Source organism: Bos grunniens, chromosome 8 (assembly GCF_055505025.1).
Source record: "Bos grunniens cultivar Pamir isolate PY7600 chromosome 8, Bosgru_T2T1.0, whole genome shotgun sequence".
Classification (NCBI taxonomy): Eukaryota; Metazoa; Chordata; class Mammalia; order Artiodactyla; family Bovidae; genus Bos; species Bos grunniens.
In genome coordinates this window covers 58,312,319-58,329,303 of record NC_141172.1, presented here as the reverse complement: position 1 = coordinate 58,329,303, position 16,985 = coordinate 58,312,319, and the positions used below count along the sequence as shown (strand labels likewise).

Below are 16,985 nucleotides of genomic sequence, written 5' to 3'. Positions count from 1 at the left end.
GTAGAGAGGGAAGGAAGGAGAGATGAACAGGTTAGACTCTACTTCTCCCAACCCCTTGCCTTCAACCAAAACAGCTCAGCCTTTACCTTTTTGTGTCCACTTATCTGTGGAATATACTTGAACAAAGATCTCCCCTCTAAAAAACATTTTGAAAATTTCTATTCTCTACTACATGTTCTCAACAACCCAATAAAAAGCCATAGCTTAAGGAGCTGTTAGTGCTCCTTGTTAACTATCTATCACCACCACCTGGCTGTCAAAAGGACTCACGATGCATAATGGGCAGGTGGTCCTGCTTCCAGGACTCCCTTCTCCAACCACTATCATTAGGGATGAATAAACTAATAATGTTGCAAGTTGCTGTGTTGGATGTGAGGCTAAGCATATCACATAAACCAGCCTATAAACTGAACCTGACATTACACTATCTAAGGAGTAAAAGATTGGGGACTGCTGTTCCAAAAAACAGTAATTTAAACATTGCTGTCTCATGTATATTACTGTATAACAAACATTCCACAACTTAGTGGCTTACAACAATGACTGATTATATCTCACAGTTTTGTGAGCTGGCTAAGGGTTTTTTTGCAGTTCCAAAAGATGGGTTCTGGAAATGTTTTGAATAGAAGCAGAATGGCCCTCTCCCACCAAATAAGTCCTTCAAAGTAATCTCCTTGGGAGACAATTCACCCAGCAATGCTCCTATTCAAAACATTTCAAGAACTCATCTTTTGGAACTGTGAAAAACCCCTTAGCCAACTCACAAAACTGGATACAATCAGTCATTGCTGTAAGCCACTAAGTTGTGGAATGTTTGTTAAACAGTAATATATAAGTGAGACAGAAATGTTTAAATTACTATCCTTTTGGAGCAGGAGATCAAAAGGTGGTTCCCAACCTTTCTGACACCAGAGACCAGTTTCATGGAAGACAGTCTTTCCATGGACCCGGGGGATGGGGTGGTGGCTGTGGTTTCAGGGTGATTCCAGAGCATTATATTTATTGTGCATTTTATTTCTATTGTTATTACATCAGCTCCACCTCAGATCAGACATTAGATCCTGGAGGTTGGGGACCCTAATTTGGAGGATATTTAAAAGGAAATGATTAGCCTCGCAGAAAAACTCTAGCTATCTAGAACCTTCAGAGATTAGGTTGGTCTGATAACAGTTTGGCTGTATCTTTTTAAAAAAAATTTATTTATTTGGCTGCTTCACGTTTAGTTGTGGTACATTCAGGATCTTTTTTTGCAGTGCTCAGGCTTCTTTTTAGTTGTGGCTCTAGGGCTCCAGAGTGTGACGCTTCAGTAGCTGTGGGGTGTGGGCTTAGTTCCCCAACCAGGGATCAAACCCACATCCCCTGCATTGTAAGATGGATTCTTTTTTTTTTTTGTAAGATGGATTCTTAAACACTGGACCACCAGGGAAGTCCCTGGCTGTATCTTTAAATAAACAGATCCTTGTTATCCTTAAGATAACAAGAAAATAACATTTTGGAAGTGAAACAACTCTCAGATGAATGGGATCAGGAGTGGGTTCCCAACTCTCCCATCTGGAGTTTTTGCTTTTTCCCTTGGGGTCTTCTGAATCCTATCTATACTGACTTTAGGAATATTCTGATCTTTCTTTTACCTGAACATGGGTAAAAACCGATTTTCTATTTTTTCCCTAAGGACACTATATATAAGGTTCTATTTTCGTTCTTAAAATAATTATATAAGAGAAGAAAGGAAGTACAAAAGTATAAAAACAGATAAACAAGTTAAATATAGATTTTAGGATCCTAAGATAAACTTAAGTATAAACTTTGGATCCTAAAATAACTAAATCTAGCCAGAAGTTGGCTGACTCTTTTCCCCTTTCCACCCAGTTATCAACTTGTCATCCTTGACCACAGGATCTCACACAAGAAGCCAAAAACAGCATACATTTCAGAGCTCAAAGTCTCATCTTCCAAGAATTCCAGAGAACAGCAATTTTCTGCTTTAAGTATCAAGAATAATTTTTTTTAAATTTAGGTATTTCGGTAAAACTTTTAAAATGTATACTTTTACTTACACACTTTTGTTTTATACACAGTATATAGACTATAACTTAACTTTTCTTTGGTGACTCTGTGCTACCAGTGCAGCGGACCTGGGTTCAAACTCTAGTCAGGGAACTGGATCCCACATACCACAACTAGGAGTCTGAGAGCTGCAACTTAAGGATGCCACGTGTTGCAACTGAGACCTGGCGCAGCCAAATAAATAAATATTTTAAAAATAAATAAGGATGAGAGAAAGAAATTTTAAAAATCAGTTTAGTGTTTCTAGACAAAATAATGAACAATCTGAAAAGGAAATTAAGAAAATAATTCCATTTACAACAGCATCAGAAAGAGTAAAATACTTAGGAATAAACTTAACCAAGAAGGTAAAGGCTTGTACACTGAAAACTATAAAATGCTACTGGAAGAAATTAAAGAAGTAAGTGGGAAGATATCATGTGTTCATGGATCATAAGACTTAATATTGTTAAGATGTCAACACCTGCAATATGCAACACCTGCAATACGGATGGAAATTATGCTAAGTGAAATAGGCTAAATCACAGAATGACACAGAATGACAAATACTGCCCAATTCCACTTATATCAGGAATCTAAAATAGTTAAATTCATGAATCAAAGAGTAGAATGACAGCTGACTGGGGGAGAGGGAAATGGGGAGTTGTTGTTCATTGGGTATAAAGTTTCAGTCAAGCAAGATGAATAAGCTCTAAAGATATGCTGTAAAACAATATACCTACAATAAACAATATATTGTAAACTTAAAATTTGTTAAGAGGGTAGATCTTATATGAGGCTTCCCTGGTGACTCAGATAGTAAACAATCTGCCTGCAATGAGGGAAACTCAGGTTCAATCCCTAGGTTGGGAAGATCCCCTGGAGAAGGGAATGGCTACCCACTCCAGTATTCCTGCCTGGAGAACCCCATGGACAGAGAAGCCTGGTGGGCTACAGTCCATGTGGTCACAAAGAGTTGGACATGACTAAGCAACTAACACTGTGTTCTTTCTGTAATAATGAAAAGATGTCAACTGCCCAAAGCAATCCACAGATTCAGTGAGATCCCTTTCAAAATCCTAATGGTAATTTTTACAGAAATAGAAAAATTCATTCTAAAATTTGTATGAAATCACAAGGGATCCTTAATAGTTAAAAAAAAGGTTGAAAAACAGAACAAAGTTGTAGGAGTCATACTTCCTTACCACACAGCTTACAGTCATCAAAAGAGCAGGGTACTGCCTCATGAGGCTCAGAATGGCCATCATTAAAGGTGGGGACTTCCCTGGTGATCCAGTGGTGAGATTCTATGCTCCCAATGCTGGGTGCCAGGGTTCAATCCCTGGTTGAGGCACTAGGTCCCACATGCCATAACTATGAAATCACATTCTGTAACAGACCTGGTGCAGCCAAACAAACCAACCATTGAAATTTTTTTTTTTTTTTTTAGTCTACAAGTAACAAATGCTAACAAATGGTGAAAGGAACCCTCCTACACCATTAATGGGAATGTAAGCTGTGCAGTCACGGTGGAAAACTGTATGGAGGTTCCTCAGAAAACTAAAAATAGAATTACCACAAAAGTTGAAAGTGTTAGTCGCTCAGTCGTGTCTGACTGTTTGCGACCCCATGGACCGTAGCCCACCAGGCTCCTCTGTCCATGGGATTTCCCAGGCAAAAATACTGGAGTGGGTTGCCATTTCCTTCTCCAGGGGATCTTTCTGACCCAGGATCGAACCTGGGTCTTTTGCATTGCAGGCAGGTTCTTTACTGTCTGAGCCACCAGGGAAGCCCATGAAACGATCTAGCAATCCCACTCCTGGGCATATACCCAGACAAAACTATAACGCAAAAAGATACATGCATTCCTATGTTCACAGCAGCACCATTCACAGTAGCCAAGACACGGAAACAGCCTAAATGTCCACTGACGGATGAGTGGGTAAAGAAGATGTGGTGTGTATATACTGTGAAGCACTGTCGCTAAGTTGTGTCTGGCTTTTTGTGACCCATGGACTGCAGCACACCAGTCTTCCCTGTCCTTCACTATCGCCTGGAGTTTTCTCAAACTCATGTCCACTGAGTTGGTGATGCCATCCAAGTGATGCCATGAAGCACTACTCAGTCATAAAAAAGAACACAATAATGCCATTTGCAACAACATGGATGCAACTAGAGATTATCATACTAAATGAAGTAGTCAGAAAGACAAAGACAAATACCATATGATATCACTTGTATGTGGAATTGAAAATATGACACAAATGAATCTAAGAAACAGAAGCAAAATCAGGGGCATAGAGCATAGACTGGTGGTTGCCAAGGTGTGGGGGGTGGGAGGGGTGGATTGGGAGTTTGGGATTAGCAGATGCTAACTGGTATGTACAGAATGGATAAACAACAAGGTCCTACTGTATAGCACATGGAACTATATTCAATGGAAAAGAATATGAAAAAGAAAGTATATATATGTATAACCAAGTCACTTTGCTGAACACTGTAATTCAACTATACCTCAATAAAAAAAAAAAAATAGAGAGCCTAGAAATAAACCTGGCATTTCTGGTCAATTGATACTCAACAAGAATGGCAACACTATTCAAAGGGGAAAGGACAGTCTTCAACAAACGGTGTTAGGAAAATTGGATATCCACATGCAAAAGAATGGGCCCTTATCTTACACTCCATACAAAATTTAACTCAAAATAGATCAAGACCTAACCATAAGAGATAAATCTATTCAAGAAAACTTGGAAGAAAACATAGGGAAAAAGCTTCATGACAGATGAATGGATAAAGAAGAACTGAATTTGGCAATGATTTATTGGCTACACCAAGAGCACAGACAAACAGAGAAAAAATAGGTAAACAGGACCTCATCAAAATTTAAAAACTTTTGTGTATCAAAGAATCACAAAAGAGTGAAAAGGCAACCCCATGAAATGGGAGAATATATTTTCAAATCATAATATCATAATAAGGGACTTCTATCCTAAATATATAAAGAACTCTTACAATTCAACAATAGAAAGATATAACCCAATTAAAAACAGGCAAAGGATTTCTAATTGACTTTTCTTCAAAGAAAATATAAAAACAGCCAATAAGCACAAGAAAAGATACTAAACATCACAAGCCATTAGAAAAATGCAAATCAAAACCACAATGAGATACCACTTCAGACCCATTAAAATAAGTAAAGTCGCTCAGTAGCGTCCAACTCTTTGTGACCCCATGGACTGTAGCCTACCAGGCTCCTCTGTCCATGAGATTTTCCAGGCAAGAGTACTGGAGTGGGTTGCCATTTCCTTCTCCAGGGGATCTTCCCGAACCCAGGGATCGAACCTGGGACTCCAGCATTGCAGACAGACGCTTCACCGTCTGAGCCACCAGGGAAGCCCTCAGACACATTAGGATGACTATTATTTAAAAAAACAAAACACAAAATAAGTGTTGGCAAATCTGTGGAAAAACTGGAATGCTTGACATTGCTGGTGGGAAAGTAAAATGGTACAGCCACTGTGAAAAATGGTAAGGCAGTTCCTCAAAAAATTAAATGTAAAATTACCATATGATTCAGCAGTTCCATTTCTGGATATATATCCAATGGAATTGAAAACAGGGACTCATATCTGTACACCAATGTTCAAAGCAGTTTTATTCACAATAGCTAAAAAGTGGAAGCAACCCAAGCTTTTATGTGGATAAAAATAATGTGATATATACTTGCAACGGATATTATTCAGCCCTAAAAAGGAAGGAAATTGGGATGCAAGCTACCACATGGATGAACCTTGAAGACATTTTGTTAAGTGAAATAAACCAGTCACAAAGAGACAAATATTGTATGATTAATTTACACGTAGTACCAAGAGTAGTCAAATCATAGAGAAAGAAAGTAGAATGGTGGTTGTCAGGGGCTGGGAGAACAGGAAATGAGTTATTGTTAACGAGTATGCAGTTTTAGTCTGAGAAGATAAAAGTTCTGGAGATAGATGGTGGTGATGACTGAACAACAATGTGAATGTACTTAATGACACTGAATTGTATGTTTAAGAACTGTTTAAATAGTAAATTTCATGTTATATAAATTTTACCACAACTTAAGTAAAAAAGAATAAATGTAATACCAGAGAGATTCTGCTATGAGTTATAACTTTTCATTAGAATGCATCCCATTCTCCACCCTCACCCCCTGAAGTCAATCTCAGAGCAATGTTTATATGTGGTCATTCAAAACAATACACTCATTTTGCATGACAGACTCATTTGACAGGAACTATAATATCATATGTCAATGTTTGAGTGAGTGTTTTCTGGGTAACCTCAACACTGATCAACGGACTATCTCTACAGAGCCTGCCCTTACCCTAACATGCAGTCAGTGAGCCATCTCAGTCAACTGACTTTTACTAAGTGCTCAGTCATTGTGTATGAGTAACAGAAAAAAACGATGAGTTATTGTCCTAAAGTTGCACAGAGAAAAATAGAACACATAAACCTTCCCATGAACTAGGGAAGCAAATAAAAATACAGGAAGCAAATAAAAACACGGGATACTCTGTTATTTATCTGAAATTCAAATTTAACTTGGCATCCTGTATTTTATCTGGCAATGCTCTGCCATATTGGAAGTGAAGAGAAAATAAATAATCCAGAGTGTTTTGGGGATACTGAGGTCTTAACAGGGACCTAGACAGACTAGTGTAGAAAAGCTGATTAAAAACATATTGGTTAACCAAAAAAAAAAAAAAATTAAAAGTACTGGTCTCTAAACTCCATGCTTAATTCTGCTCAGGAGCCCCTTCCTGCTTTGAGTATCTGTGATCCAAGACTTACTTTCTAAAGTTACAAAGTCAGAGAATGGGAGAAAGAAAAAGTAGAGAAGGATAAACCAAAGCTAGAAATGAGTGAGAGCATACCCAGCTTCCAGTCAGGAAGGACTGGCCTCAAAAAGGGACCTTAGGCACTTAACATAAAAATCAGAGGAAATCAGATTTTGACCTGGCTCAAAGCAGAAGAGAAACAATGACGGAGAATGCTCTACAGCCATACAGTAGGAGGGACACGCAGAGTCGAATACAACTGAGCACATATGTGAGTGAGGAGGGACTGGCATAGCAGAACACCAGAGACAGCGGTGGGATCTCCCAACTCCCTGACACCATTACCATTACTAATTTCCACGGAGCCTCCCAAGAAACTCCAGTCACAGTTTTTACCTACCAATACTCTGAATTGACACTTTCATACTGTGGTGCTGGAGTAGACTCTTGAGTGTCCCTTGGACAGCAATGAGATCAAACCAGTCAATCCTAAAGGCAATCAACCCAGAATATTCATTGGAAGGACTGATGCTGAAGTTCCAATACTTTGGCCACTTGATGTGAAGAGCTGACTCATTGGAAAAGACCCTGATGCTGGGAAAGATTGAGGGCAAGAGGAGAAGGCGGTCACGGAGGATGAGGTGGTTGGATGGCATCACTGACTCAAAAGATAAGAGTTTGAGCAAGCCCAGGGAGATAGTGAAGGACCGAGAAGACTGGTGTGCTACAGTACATGGGGTCACAGAGTCAGACACGACTCAGTGACTGAACAACAGTACTCTGAGCCCCAGTGACAATAATGCCTCTAGTCGTCAGGCAACTACTTCTTATAAACTCCTGCAGCTTTCCAGCCATTGTTTCATCAGTCAGCAGTATCATCGATTTCCCCACGGACCCTGGGCCAAAATTGAGATCGCCAAACCCTGTCTTAGCTTCAGGAAATTGAATCTGTTCATGTCATCCTCTTAGGAACCAACAAAAACAGATTTCAGGCTCTCTGTTCTTTGAGAATCCCATCTTTAAAAGGCCTGTGTTCTTGTTTATTACTGACACTGTTCAGATAGTGGTAATCCCTGCCTGATGCTGGTCTACTGAGATATAAATGGCTCATATGGCCTGATCATACTATAGTAGTATTTAGGAATCTTTGATAAGTCTCACACTAGGCCAGGCTGGGATGTCTCCCCTCTCCATTGGAGGCAGGGGAAGGGGAGGTATCCAAGAATTAAAAGGGTAAAGTAACTGAGGTCATTCTTCCAACCTGTCCTGAAGCACCAGCTGATCAGGTACACTGAATCAGGTTTGAAGGATGTGGCTAGCCTCCACAATTCTTCCCTAGAGGGAGCAGTTAGTCTCTAGGGCAAGAGGAGGGGGGTCACCTGGGTAAAGCTCTTTAAAGATTATCTGGGCAGCCACTGAAGGACTGACCAATAAAAATTTCTGCAGCCTTGGACCTTAATTTTTTCTTTTTGGTAAACATAAAGGTAAAACAGCTAATAAAAAGAAGCTTCTATGTAAATGAAATTAGATGCATGAACTGAGAGACTGAGTATGTTCAGTTTTATGCTCCCACCATGAGCACCGCAAGTAATCCCCTGACGCCCTTCGTTTTTCCCCCCAATTCATGTAACTAGTGACACGTCTTCCCATGAAACACTGCCTCACAGCCTCTGCATTGGTTTCATTCATTCACTCACCCATCAAATATTTACCGAGTCTACCATGTGCCAGGCACTGTGCTGGGCACTGGAGATACACATGAATTGTGTACGGTCCTTGCCTCCAGGGCAGCCCCCTGGTGTCCTCAGGGCCAGCCTGGCATCCCAAGGCAGCCCTGGGCAACGGGATCACGATACCCTTTGCAGCAGGTAAGAGCGGTAGCAGTGGGCTGGCAAAATGCCAGGCCACAGGTTTTCCCAAGGTAAAACTGGATGTGAGAGAGCGATCCCAGCCCGGCTCAAACAGGCATCAAGGTGGGAACCAGGGGCCAAAGGGGCGGAGGGTGCAAAGGACCCGGCGTGCAGAGGACTCTCGCCGCAGTCGCCGGGTTGGGTGCTGAGCGGCCACGCGCGCTCCTCCAGGGCCGTCACAGGAGATGTGGGGACAACGATGACCCCTGGGCGCGAGTCAGCTGAGGGGGTGTCTCGAAGGGACAGTTTGAGGAGACGGTTAGGGTGGACCTGAGGTGACGCCCCAAAGGATGGCTTGTCCTGGGTGACTGAGGATTTAGTGGATGGCGGAACTGAAGGAATAGGACTGAAGATGAGGTTGGTCCAGAGGGTCAAGCAAGACCGAAGGGTGGGGCTGACGGGACGAGGGCGAAGGGCTGAAGGGAAGGGAGGGCGCGCTAAGGACTGGATAGGTGAGCAAACTGAGGGCCTTTCTCCCAAGGGATCATTTGGAACGCGAGGACAGCGGATCTCCGGGATCTCGCCTGCCCCAAAGACGCGTCCTACCTGGTTTCTCGCCTCGGCGTGGTCCTATCGCGCAGGCAGCGGCAGCGTCTCGCGCCCTGCAGGGGTCGCGTTGCAGCCGGGACAAGCAGTCGTCCCCCTTCTCTCAGACAGCTTGGTAACGCCCGGTCCTCCCCTGCAGCTGTGGCGCCGATGGTCCGATCTGAATTGCCCTCCTGCCGCCCCTTGGGACGGCCAGTAGTTCGGCCCTCTGGGCCAGTGGGGGTGATCGCCCACCTCCTGGCTCCCTCTGCACTGAGCGCCGCGAGTCACGCGCAGTGCTTTCCCGAGAGGGGAGCGGCTGAGCTTCAGCCGTGGCCCCGCCTTCTGCGGCCTGGGCCCCGCCCCTTCGGGGTGGTGCCGGCTAAGTGGCTGGGGTGTGCTGGAACCTAGAAAACCCTCGCGCGCGGCTTAACTGGCGTGTGGAAGGCAGGTGCATCTGCGCATCCGCCGTCGCCTAATGGAGCGATTCTCTGCCTGACACCGCAGTACAACCTCTTGGGAAAAATAGAAAGACAAAACTAAAGCCTGACCTCAGCAGAGACCAATTGATCCAGAAGCACGGGTAGGGTGGAGTAGGGGTTGGGTGGTGCCCAGCCTTGATATTTTTAAAAGCACCCCAGCATAGCCAGGATGAAGAAGCCTGGTAAAGTCTAGAACGGAACAAAGACTGTCTCCTCTGGCCAAAAATTTAGTCAGGTTCTTCTGAGTCGGCCCTGGACCAGGCTTGACTTTGGGCTTCCCTCTTTGTCCTTGTAGAATCCAGTTTAAGCAAGAATCCCTTTAAATCGGTTTATTGGAAATTCTCCGCTCTTGATATCTGACCGTCCTTGGTATTTATCACCTTGGCCTGCTTTCAGCAAGAATTCTGTTGAGTTGATCTACCAAGAATCCCCCTTTCCTCTGATGTTTCTTCTTAGTAAATGCTATGTTCATGTCCCTCCAAAATTCATATGTTGAAATCCTAACCCCCAAACATTAGTAGGTGGGGCCTTTGAGAGGTGATTAGGTCGTGAGGATCTTGCATGATTAGGATTAGTAGCGTCACAGAAGATATCTCATGGAGCTCCCTAGCCCAGTCCTTCAGATGGGGAAGTAGCTGACCAGAGAGCACCTAGTGGCCATGCTGGCACCTTGGTCTCAGACTTATAGCTTCTAGAACTCTAAGAAATTTGCTTATAAGCTACCCAGTCTGTAGTGTGGTGTGTTTTTTAGCCACGGCATGCAGCATGCAGGACCTTCGGTCCCAACCAAGGACCAAACCCCTGCCCCATGCATTGGGAGCACAAAGGCTAACCACTGGACCACCAGGGGAGTCCCTGGTGTTTTATTATAGCAGCCAGAATAGATGAAGGCTGTAATTTTCCAGCCACTGATCTCTACCCTGCTGCTACCCTGCTAATAAATTATCACTTGTCTTTGTTGGGGTCTGAGTTGAGCTCAATCTCTCCCCTACTGCAGCACCTCATTGCAGTGGTTCCTATAGCTATTCCATGATCCCCGGCCCCTCCCTACCCTCCCCCCTGCCCCGCCCCTGCAAATAAAGTTTGCCTTACCATCTTTAACAAGTGTAATGAATATTTTTTTCTTTATCAGAACTCATGTGCTTCCTGCTCCTAGGCAGGGTGTATGTGTATGTGAGACACTGAAGACTGTTGTCTTCTTGTATCCAAAGGGGGGTGGGGGCAGGTGGGCTTTCAATGAATAGTTATTAGAACCTCACTAGGTTCCATCCTTTGTGAAAGAGAGTCTGAGATCCTGTGCTCTAGGCACTCCCAGGCTTGTTAGGTCACAGTCAAGGAAGCAGATAAATGTCATATTGTGTAATACATCCTCAGGCCTCACAAAAGTCATGTGAGCTGAGCTTTGAATAATGAGTGGGAGATAAAAGGTGTGGGGGAAGCATGCATATAAGAACAATGGGGCAAAGCAACTGACATGATCGAGATGTGGGACCGATGCAGAGAGTATAGCAAAGATGGTCAGGGATGTGATAATGAAGAGCCTTCCATGACAAACAAAGGAGCTGGGACTCATCCAGTAAGCAGTGGAGAAATATTTTATCTCAAGGCAGGATGGTAAATCAAATATGAATTTTAGAACTACAATTCTGGGGGAAAAGTGGAGAGGGCTTTAGTCAGGGAGACCAGTGAAAAACTGCATGTTTGTACAGATAAAGGGTCCAGGGTGGGGCCTTAGCCTAAGCTATGCCAATTGGAACCCTTTCCCTGAGAATTTGGACTTGGGGGAGAGAGAATTACACTTTTACTCATGGTTGCCGTCTATGGGGTCGCACAGAGTCGGACACGACTGAAGTGACTTAGCAGCAGCAGACTTACCATGAAAATTTGAGAGTGGTGTCAAATTTTACTTGTCAAATGGCCTGAGTTGCAGAAAAAACCAATTTGCTGAGAAGTATCAGTCTGTTGCCTAGAGAGGAGTCAAGTGAAGACACAGACTACTCCCCAGATTCTTGGGGCCTCCAGTAGCTGATTCTACTTCTCACTGAGGCCGTTTAACTCTTATCCTGGGTTGATGATGCATCCTTCTATCCATTCATATGGTTTTATTTTTGACCTCAGCAAATGTGGGTTACTTCCTGTTATTTGTGTTATGGGATAATTTTCAAAAAGTTAAAATCATGAGCCTTATACAAATATAAAATAAAGCCATATTTCACTAATTAATGAAAGAACCAATAAGACACTAAGACTGATTCACAAGGGTATTTGACTTTTATAAATGTAAATTCTCTTCCAGACAAAATTAATTTGCATCACCGAGAGAAGGAATTATTTGCATTGTTAAAGGCAGAAATATTCTGCAATATTATCAGTATTTGAACAGATACGAACTTTAGAAACCTCACTTCAGTCACAGTGTGGATACTGACTTAGAGGAAAGAGACCAGTTAGGAGACTGTGGTAATTGTGATGAGAAATGGGAGGGTGTGAATTAGGGCAGTGGCTAAGGGGTTAGATATGAGGATATAGATTCAAGAGATATTAAGGGTATAGACTCTAGAGGACTTAACGATTAATTTAATGTGTCACTGGAGGTTGGAGGTAAAGAAGAGCAAATAGCCTCAGATGACTCCCAGGATCCTCCAAATGCTGAGTTTTCTCCAAAACCCTTTGTACACCTCTTAGAAGATTTGGAGCTAGGATTACAGGGAAATGTTGGATCTAGGACAATGCTCCCTTGTTTCTCTGTTTCTGGCAGTGGTAAATATGGTCTTTCCCCCAAAGTTCTTAAAATCGCAGGATAAGCCAACTCGTCCCACGATCTCTCCCTATTCCTGAGACACTGTAGATGAGGAACAAGTATAAACCTGGCCTATGTATGCTAGAATCACCTCTCTCTTTTTGCTTTTGGCAGTTATTCCATCTAGCTCAAGTGAAAAGATCTCATAACCCATCCAACTTCAGAAAACCCCTCAAGGGGTACTCTCCTGAAATGAAATAATGTCTCATCTGTTTCTCTTTTTGTTTTATTCTTCTCTCTAAAAACCAGACACATTGCCCACTCATCTTCATACTTAGAGCAAGTCATGACCACCTCTCTTTCTGAAATTATATGACCTTTTAGCAACTATTCTCATCACTGACTTAACTTCTCAGAATTCTAATTACAAGAAAGATAACATAGATTGGGGTCACATATCCACTCTTGGCCAACTGTGGCTAGGACTAGTGGAGTCAACTGGCATGAACATGACTCATCCCGTCACCAAGAGCTGAGTGGGAAGAGCTAGTAATCTATGGATTTAGCACCGTTGAGTAAATCAAGGGGCTTATTTGATAAACCAGAGCCTGCATCTTCTGCAGCTAACCCACAGAGTCCTTTGGTTTTATCTTCAAAATGCATCTTCTACTCATCCACTTATTTCTTCACTGCTTCCATAGTCTAAGCCACCACCATTCCATGCTTAGACAATTGTAACTTCCTCCTAATCTCTCTGATGTCACTTTTACAGTCCTATTGCCCATAGAATGGCTTAAACAATCTTTTCAAACTGGCTTTAAAGTCTTCCACTGCATCTTATCATACCTCTCCAACCACTCTCCTCTTTGCTCACAATGTTTTATCCACATTAGACTTAGGTTTCTTACATACAAAGCTTGCTCCTATCTTAGGGACTTGAATGTCCTTCCATTAGATTTTTGCAAAGCTAAATCCTTTTAGTCATTCAAGTCTCATGTCACATGTTACTTCCTCAGAAAGTCCTTTTCTGACCACCAAAAAAGGTGGTCAGAAAGTTAGCTACACCTCCCCACTCACAGTCTCTCACTGTTAAAGCAGCTACTGTAGTATCTTCATAGCACTTACTATCTGAATGATCTTGTTTACTTTGATACTGTCTCTTCTTCTAGAAGGTAAGCTCCGTGAGAGTAGAAATCTTTTTTGTTGTCTTTCACTGTATGGGCAGCATATAGAACAGTGCCCAGACATGGCAGACACTCAATAAATAATTGTATATGGATGAATGTGATAGAAGGCAGTGTGTGTGTGTGTGTGTGTGTGTGTGTGTGTGTGTGTAATTGGAACTTTGAAAGAATGGCAATTTGTGGGGTCAGTATCAGATTCTTTACTGTCTGAATGACCAAGGAAGCCTATAACCATGAAACCATTTTATATTGTCTCCTACTCTTAACCTATTGCGTGAGACTTTATGAATTTTCTGGTCATTTTAAGGTAGCAATCAGTACTTGTTACTTTGAATATTTAAGATGCCTAAGGTAATGAAAGTATTTTTTAAATTTCATACTTTAAAATGAGAGTTTTTCTTATCTCTCAGCTTGGCCCTATTGCAGATGGTCACGTTCAGTGAGGCTTAGTAGATGTCTATCGTTCCTCACTTATCTCTTTTCCATGCCCCAGTTTGCTAATCTTCTTTCTCAGGTGTTTGAGCAGGGTGGAGGGAGAAGAAGGTTCTTACTTGACTAATACTGTCACAGACTAGTTTTAGTGTTTGGCAGGTATCTAAAATCCATTTTTTTTGACAGATTCTTTCTTTGTTGGTGTAGATATTTCTCCTATACCAATTTACTTTAAGGTGAGTGAATTCAGCTCCTCTAGCTGATCACTTATAGCTCCTTTAGAAATCTCTAGGCAGTTAAAATGGAGAAGGCAGTGGCACCCCACTCCAGTACTCTTGCCTGGAAAATCCCATGGATGGAGGAGCCTGGTAGGCTGCAGTCCATGGGGTCGCTAGAGTCGGACACGACTGAGCAACTTCACTCTCACTTTTCAATTTCATGCATTGGAGAAGGAAATGGCAACCCACTCCAGTGTTCTTGCCTGGAGAATCCCAGGGACGGAGAGCCTGGTGGGCTGCCGTCTATGGGGTCGCACAGAGTCGGACACGACTGAAGCGACTTAGCAGCAGCAGTAGCAGTAGGCAGTTAAAAAATCAACTTTACTGAAATATAATTATGCACAATAAAATGCACAGATTTTAAGTGTACAGTTTGATGAGTTTTGACAAATGTATACATACATCCATGTAACCACCTCTGAAATCAAGATATAGAAAATTTACCTCATGCTCTTAGACAGGCAATCAATCCCACCCTCAGGCAACCTTCTATCTATTTAGAAATATCCAGGCATTTGACACCATATCTCTTGCTTCCTTCTGGGGAAGTCTCCTCAACCTTTCAGATGGTCTCTGCAACCAGATAAAGAAACCCTAACTAGGTTTCTTTTATGGCTCATGTCTGATCTATGGGGAGCACTCATGAACCACTTGTGCTGAAAAACAATGCCAATCTCACCACCACTATTAATATCTCCTCTTGCTCTGCCATAGAACAAATAGCTAGCTCTTCTCTCACTTTTGAGATTTTCCAGGTATGAGTCAGGCATGAGTTCTCTGTATCCCTCCACCCATTAACTGTATCAATCTTGGCAAGTAATTTCCTTATACCCTTTCAAAACTGAACTGAGGGTGGGACTCAAAGCTCACCAGTAATTCTCTCCAAGGATACTCTTCCAATGTCTGAATTTCTGGCCCCTTTCTCAAGGTGGGTAAGGAATTAAGACTTCGAGACTTTTCATATCCGATTTTTTGGCAAGTCTTACATGGTTATCTAAAACTTCACCTTGGAAAGAAGCATCTGCTGTTTTGGATCCTTGAAAAAAAAGTCATGTCCAATTCTTTGTGACTGAATGGACTATACCTCGCCAGGCTCCTTTACCCTGTGGAATAGGAATTCCTCTATGGAATTTTCCCAGCAAGAATACTGGAGTGGATTGCCATTGGCTCCTTAGTAGAGACCAAGACTCAACTCTCCCAAGATGCATATGAGCCATCAGGGAGGGTGCCAAATGTTCAGGAGTTTGGGGGGATATTATTGACCTGAAGAGGTGTCAGTTCTTGGGTCAAAGAGAAGTTCAGTCCAGTTTAGTCCACCAGATGTGTCCGACTCTTTGTGACACCATGGACTGCAGCACATCAAGCCTCCCTGTCCATCACCAAATCCTGGAGTTTACTCAAACTCATGTCCATCGAGTTGGTGATGCCATCCAACCATCTCATCCTCTGTTCTCCCCTCCTCCTGCCTTCAGTCTTTCCTAGCATCAGAGTCTTTTCAAATGAGTCAGATCTTCACATCAGGTGGCCAAAGTATTGCAGTTTCAGCTTCAGCATCAGTCCTTCCAATGAACATTCAGGACTGATTTCCTTTAGGATGAACTGGTTGGATCTCCTTGCTGTCCAAGGGACTCTCAAGAGTCTTCTCCAACACCACAGTTCAAAAGCATCTTCAGCACTCAGTTTTCTTTATAGTCCAACTCTCACATCCATATATGACTATGGGAAAAACCATAGCTTTGACTAGATGGACCTCTGTCAGCAAAGTAATGTCTCTGCTTTTTAATATGCTGTCTAGGTTGATCATAACTTTTTTTCCAAGGAGCAAGTGTCTTTTAATTTCATGGCTGCAGTCACCATCTGCAGTGATTTTGGAGCCCCCCAAAATAAAGTCTGCCACTGTTTCCCCATCTATTTGCCATGAAGTGATGGGACCAGATGCCATAATCTTAGTTTTCTGAATATTGAGCTTTAAGCCAGGTTTTCCACTCTCTTTCACTTTCATCAAGAAGCTCTTTAGTCCGTCTTTACTTTCTGCCATATCAGTGATGTCATCTGCATATCTGAGATTATTGATATTTCTCTCAGCAATCTTGATTCCAGTTTGTGCTTCATCCAGTCCAGTATTTCTCATGATGTACTCTGCATATAAGATAAATAAGTAGGGTAACAATATACAGCTTTGATGTACTTCTTTCCTGGTTTGGAACCAGTCTGTTGTTCCATGTGCAGTTCTAACTGTTGCTTCTTGACCTGCATATAAGTTTCTCAGGAGGCAGGTCAGGTGGTCTGGTATTCCCATTTCTTGAAGAATTTTCCTCAGTTTGTTGTGATCCACAAAGTCAAAGGCTTCGGCAAAGTCAATAAAGCAGAAGGAGATGTTTTTCTGGAACTCTCTTGCTTTTTCCATGATCCAGCAGATGTTGGCAATTTAATCTCTGGTTCCTCTGCCTTTTCTAAATCCAGCTTGAACATCTGGAAGTTCACGGTTCATGTATTGCTGAAGCCTGGCTTGGAGAATTTTGAGCATTACTTTACTAGCATGTGAGATGAGTGCAATTGTGT

The 16,985-nt window shown here is 42.4% G+C and overlaps 1 protein-coding gene across 10 annotated transcripts in view; it reads right to left on the bottom strand.

Moving 5' to 3' along the window:
• Positions 1-10,308, bottom strand: part of RUSC2 (RUN and SH3 domain containing 2) — a 64,584-nt gene extending 54,276 nt beyond the window's left edge. For 2 of the 10 annotated variants that reach the window (XM_086415744.1, XM_086415748.1), the window contains exon 1: positions 9,329-9,605. The gene's annotated coding sequence lies outside the window, so the exon portion shown is untranslated. Of the gene's footprint in view, positions 1-9,328 lie in introns of all 10 variants that reach the window. The other 8 variants (XM_086415746.1, XM_086415749.1, XM_086415743.1 and 5 more) reach the window with 7 other exon arrangements.
• Positions 10,309-16,985: the final 6,677 nt, after the last annotated feature.